General features: G+C 49.1%; 17 non-coding genes across 17 annotated transcripts; all 17 read left to right on the top strand.

Moving 5' to 3' along the window:
* The first annotated feature begins 22 nt into the window (after positions 1–22).
* On the top strand, positions 23–141 carry LOC144807359 (5S ribosomal RNA). Its single transcript, XR_013606235.1, has one exon. It is a non-coding gene; the product is annotated as a 5S ribosomal RNA (ribosomal RNA).
* A 97-nt stretch (positions 142–238) lies between these two features.
* LOC144807358 (5S ribosomal RNA) lies at positions 239–357 on the top strand. Its single transcript, XR_013606234.1, has one exon. It is a non-coding gene; the product is annotated as a 5S ribosomal RNA (ribosomal RNA).
* A 97-nt stretch (positions 358–454) lies between these two features.
* LOC144807357 (5S ribosomal RNA) lies at positions 455–573 on the top strand. Its single transcript, XR_013606233.1, has one exon. It is a non-coding gene; the product is annotated as a 5S ribosomal RNA (ribosomal RNA).
* Positions 574–670: 97 nt separating this feature from the next.
* On the top strand, positions 671–789 carry LOC144807355 (5S ribosomal RNA). The gene has a single exon (XR_013606231.1). It is a non-coding gene; the product is annotated as a 5S ribosomal RNA (ribosomal RNA).
* Positions 790–886: 97 nt separating this feature from the next.
* On the top strand, positions 887–1,005 carry LOC144807354 (5S ribosomal RNA). The gene has a single exon (XR_013606230.1). It is a non-coding gene; the product is annotated as a 5S ribosomal RNA (ribosomal RNA).
* Positions 1,006–1,102: 97 nt separating this feature from the next.
* On the top strand, positions 1,103–1,221 carry LOC144807353 (5S ribosomal RNA). Its single transcript, XR_013606229.1, has one exon. It is a non-coding gene; the product is annotated as a 5S ribosomal RNA (ribosomal RNA).
* A 97-nt stretch (positions 1,222–1,318) lies between these two features.
* LOC144807352 (5S ribosomal RNA) lies at positions 1,319–1,437 on the top strand. Its single transcript, XR_013606228.1, has one exon. It is a non-coding gene; the product is annotated as a 5S ribosomal RNA (ribosomal RNA).
* A 97-nt stretch (positions 1,438–1,534) lies between these two features.
* LOC144807351 (5S ribosomal RNA) lies at positions 1,535–1,653 on the top strand. Its single transcript, XR_013606227.1, has one exon. It is a non-coding gene; the product is annotated as a 5S ribosomal RNA (ribosomal RNA).
* A 97-nt stretch (positions 1,654–1,750) lies between these two features.
* On the top strand, positions 1,751–1,869 carry LOC144807350 (5S ribosomal RNA). Its single transcript, XR_013606226.1, has one exon. It is a non-coding gene; the product is annotated as a 5S ribosomal RNA (ribosomal RNA).
* Positions 1,870–1,966: 97 nt separating this feature from the next.
* On the top strand, positions 1,967–2,085 carry LOC144807349 (5S ribosomal RNA). The gene has a single exon (XR_013606225.1). It is a non-coding gene; the product is annotated as a 5S ribosomal RNA (ribosomal RNA).
* A 97-nt stretch (positions 2,086–2,182) lies between these two features.
* LOC144807348 (5S ribosomal RNA) lies at positions 2,183–2,301 on the top strand. The gene has a single exon (XR_013606224.1). It is a non-coding gene; the product is annotated as a 5S ribosomal RNA (ribosomal RNA).
* A 97-nt stretch (positions 2,302–2,398) lies between these two features.
* Positions 2,399–2,517, top strand: LOC144807347 (5S ribosomal RNA). The gene has a single exon (XR_013606223.1). It is a non-coding gene; the product is annotated as a 5S ribosomal RNA (ribosomal RNA).
* Positions 2,518–2,614: 97 nt separating this feature from the next.
* On the top strand, positions 2,615–2,733 carry LOC144807346 (5S ribosomal RNA). Its single transcript, XR_013606222.1, has one exon. It is a non-coding gene; the product is annotated as a 5S ribosomal RNA (ribosomal RNA).
* A 97-nt stretch (positions 2,734–2,830) lies between these two features.
* Positions 2,831–2,949, top strand: LOC144807343 (5S ribosomal RNA). Its single transcript, XR_013606220.1, has one exon. It is a non-coding gene; the product is annotated as a 5S ribosomal RNA (ribosomal RNA).
* Positions 2,950–3,046: 97 nt separating this feature from the next.
* Positions 3,047–3,165, top strand: LOC144807342 (5S ribosomal RNA). Its single transcript, XR_013606219.1, has one exon. It is a non-coding gene; the product is annotated as a 5S ribosomal RNA (ribosomal RNA).
* A 97-nt stretch (positions 3,166–3,262) lies between these two features.
* On the top strand, positions 3,263–3,381 carry LOC144807341 (5S ribosomal RNA). The gene has a single exon (XR_013606218.1). It is a non-coding gene; the product is annotated as a 5S ribosomal RNA (ribosomal RNA).
* Positions 3,382–3,478: 97 nt separating this feature from the next.
* On the top strand, positions 3,479–3,597 carry LOC144807340 (5S ribosomal RNA). The gene has a single exon (XR_013606217.1). It is a non-coding gene; the product is annotated as a 5S ribosomal RNA (ribosomal RNA).
* The last annotated feature ends 72 nt before the right edge of the window (positions 3,598–3,669 follow it).

The following is a 3,669-nucleotide window of genomic DNA, read 5'->3' as shown; positions in this document are numbered from 1 at the left end:
TCCCAAAATCAGTACTTCTAGAGCCTACGGCCATACCACCCTGAAAGCACCTGATCTCGTCTGATCTCAGAAGTTAAGCAGGGTCGGGCCTGGTTAGTACCTGGATGGGAGACCGCCTGGGAATACCAGGTGCTGTAGGCTTTTTTTTTTTTTCTTTCGCTTTAGGTGAGTCAGAGTGGCTTGCTAGCACTGAAGTTGAGTGAAGCAAGCTAAGAGTCCCAAAATCAGTACTTCTAGAGCCTACGGCCATACCACCCTGAAAGCACCTGATCTCGTCTGATCTCAGAAGTTAAGCAGGGTCGGGCCTGGTTAGTACCTGGATGGGAGACCGCCTGGGAATACCAGGTGCTGTAGGCTTTTTTTTTTTTTCTTTCGCTTTAGGTGAGTCAGAGTGGCTTGCTAGCACTGAAGTTGAGTGAAGCAAGCTAAGAGTCCCAAAATCAGTACTTCTAGAGCCTACGGCCATACCACCCTGAAAGCACCTGATCTCGTCTGATCTCAGAAGTTAAGCAGGGTCGGGCCTGGTTAGTACCTGGATGGGAGACCGCCTGGGAATACCAGGTGCTGTAGGCTTTTTTTTTTTTTCTTTCGCTTTAGGTGAGTCAGAGTGGCTTGCTAGCACTGAAGTTGAGTGAAGCAAGCTAAGAGTCCCAAAATCAGTACTTCTAGAGCCTACGGCCATACCACCCTGAAAGCACCTGATCTCGTCTGATCTCAGAAGTTAAGCAGGGTCGGGCCTGGTTAGTACCTGGATGGGAGACCGCCTGGGAATACCAGGTGCTGTAGGCTTTTTTTTTTTTTCTTTCGCTTTAGGTGAGTCAGAGTGGCTTGCTAGCACTGAAGTTGAGTGAAGCAAGCTAAGAGTCCCAAAATCAGTACTTCTAGAGCCTACGGCCATACCACCCTGAAAGCACCTGATCTCGTCTGATCTCAGAAGTTAAGCAGGGTCGGGCCTGGTTAGTACCTGGATGGGAGACCGCCTGGGAATACCAGGTGCTGTAGGCTTTTTTTTTTTTTCTTTCGCTTTAGGTGAGTCAGAGTGGCTTGCTAGCACTGAAGTTGAGTGAAGCAAGCTAAGAGTCCCAAAATCAGTACTTCTAGAGCCTACGGCCATACCACCCTGAAAGCACCTGATCTCGTCTGATCTCAGAAGTTAAGCAGGGTCGGGCCTGGTTAGTACCTGGATGGGAGACCGCCTGGGAATACCAGGTGCTGTAGGCTTTTTTTTTTTTTCTTTCGCTTTAGGTGAGTCAGAGTGGCTTGCTAGCACTGAAGTTGAGTGAAGCAAGCTAAGAGTCCCAAAATCAGTACTTCTAGAGCCTACGGCCATACCACCCTGAAAGCACCTGATCTCGTCTGATCTCAGAAGTTAAGCAGGGTCGGGCCTGGTTAGTACCTGGATGGGAGACCGCCTGGGAATACCAGGTGCTGTAGGCTTTTTTTTTTTTTCTTTCGCTTTAGGTGAGTCAGAGTGGCTTGCTAGCACTGAAGTTGAGTGAAGCAAGCTAAGAGTCCCAAAATCAGTACTTCTAGAGCCTACGGCCATACCACCCTGAAAGCACCTGATCTCGTCTGATCTCAGAAGTTAAGCAGGGTCGGGCCTGGTTAGTACCTGGATGGGAGACCGCCTGGGAATACCAGGTGCTGTAGGCTTTTTTTTTTTTTCTTTCGCTTTAGGTGAGTCAGAGTGGCTTGCTAGCACTGAAGTTGAGTGAAGCAAGCTAAGAGTCCCAAAATCAGTACTTCTAGAGCCTACGGCCATACCACCCTGAAAGCACCTGATCTCGTCTGATCTCAGAAGTTAAGCAGGGTCGGGCCTGGTTAGTACCTGGATGGGAGACCGCCTGGGAATACCAGGTGCTGTAGGCTTTTTTTTTTTTTCTTTCGCTTTAGGTGAGTCAGAGTGGCTTGCTAGCACTGAAGTTGAGTGAAGCAAGCTAAGAGTCCCAAAATCAGTACTTCTAGAGCCTACGGCCATACCACCCTGAAAGCACCTGATCTCGTCTGATCTCAGAAGTTAAGCAGGGTCGGGCCTGGTTAGTACCTGGATGGGAGACCGCCTGGGAATACCAGGTGCTGTAGGCTTTTTTTTTTTTTCTTTCGCTTTAGGTGAGTCAGAGTGGCTTGCTAGCACTGAAGTTGAGTGAAGCAAGCTAAGAGTCCCAAAATCAGTACTTCTAGAGCCTACGGCCATACCACCCTGAAAGCACCTGATCTCGTCTGATCTCAGAAGTTAAGCAGGGTCGGGCCTGGTTAGTACCTGGATGGGAGACCGCCTGGGAATACCAGGTGCTGTAGGCTTTTTTTTTTTTTCTTTCGCTTTAGGTGAGTCAGAGTGGCTTGCTAGCACTGAAGTTGAGTGAAGCAAGCTAAGAGTCCCAAAATCAGTACTTCTAGAGCCTACGGCCATACCACCCTGAAAGCACCTGATCTCGTCTGATCTCAGAAGTTAAGCAGGGTCGGGCCTGGTTAGTACCTGGATGGGAGACCGCCTGGGAATACCAGGTGCTGTAGGCTTTTTTTTTTTTTCTTTCGCTTTAGGTGAGTCAGAGTGGCTTGCTAGCACTGAAGTTGAGTGAAGCAAGCTAAGAGTCCCAAAATCAGTACTTCTAGAGCCTACGGCCATACCACCCTGAAAGCACCTGATCTCGTCTGATCTCAGAAGTTAAGCAGGGTCGGGCCTGGTTAGTACCTGGATGGGAGACCGCCTGGGAATACCAGGTGCTGTAGGCTTTTTTTTTTTTTCTTTCGCTTTAGGTGAGTCAGAGTGGCTTGCTAGCACTGAAGTTGAGTGAAGCAAGCTAAGAGTCCCAAAATCAGCACTTCTAGAGCCTACGGCCATACCACCCTGAAAGCACCTGATCTCGTCTGATCTCAGAAGTTAAGCAGGGTCGGGCCTGGTTAGTACCTGGATGGGAGACCGCCTGGGAATACCAGGTGCTGTAGGCTTTTTTTTTTTTTCTTTCGCTTTAGGTGAGTCAGAGTGGCTTGCTAGCACTGAAGTTGAGTGAAGCAAGCTAAGAGTCCCAAAATCAGTACTTCTAGAGCCTACGGCCATACCACCCTGAAAGCACCTGATCTCGTCTGATCTCAGAAGTTAAGCAGGGTCGGGCCTGGTTAGTACCTGGATGGGAGACCGCCTGGGAATACCAGGTGCTGTAGGCTTTTTTTTTTTTTCTTTCGCTTTAGGTGAGTCAGAGTGGCTTGCTAGCACTGAAGTTGAGTGAAGCAAGCTAAGAGTCCCAAAATCAGTACTTCTAGAGCCTACGGCCATACCACCCTGAAAGCACCTGATCTCGTCTGATCTCAGAAGTTAAGCAGGGTCGGGCCTGGTTAGTACCTGGATGGGAGACCGCCTGGGAATACCAGGTGCTGTAGGCTTTTTTTTTTTTTCTTTCGCTTTAGGTGAGTCAGAGTGGCTTGCTAGCACTGAAGTTGAGTGAAGCAAGCTAAGAGTCCCAAAATCAGTACTTCTAGAGCCTACGGCCATACCACCCTGAAAGCACCTGATCTCGTCTGATCTCAGAAGTTAAGCAGGGTCGGGCCTGGTTAGTACCTGGATGGGAGACCGCCTGGGAATACCAGGTGCTGTAGGCTTTTTTTTTTTTTCTTTCGCTTTAGGTGAGTCAGAGTGGCTTGCTAGCACTGAAGTTGAGTGAAGCAAGCTAA

This window comes from Lissotriton helveticus, unplaced genomic scaffold, assembly GCF_964261635.1.
Source record: "Lissotriton helveticus unplaced genomic scaffold, aLisHel1.1 SCAFFOLD_1131, whole genome shotgun sequence".
Classification (NCBI taxonomy): Eukaryota; Metazoa; Chordata; class Amphibia; order Caudata; family Salamandridae; genus Lissotriton; species Lissotriton helveticus.
The sequence above is the reverse complement of the archived record's forward strand: the minus strand, read 5'-3'. Positions and strand labels throughout refer to the sequence as shown.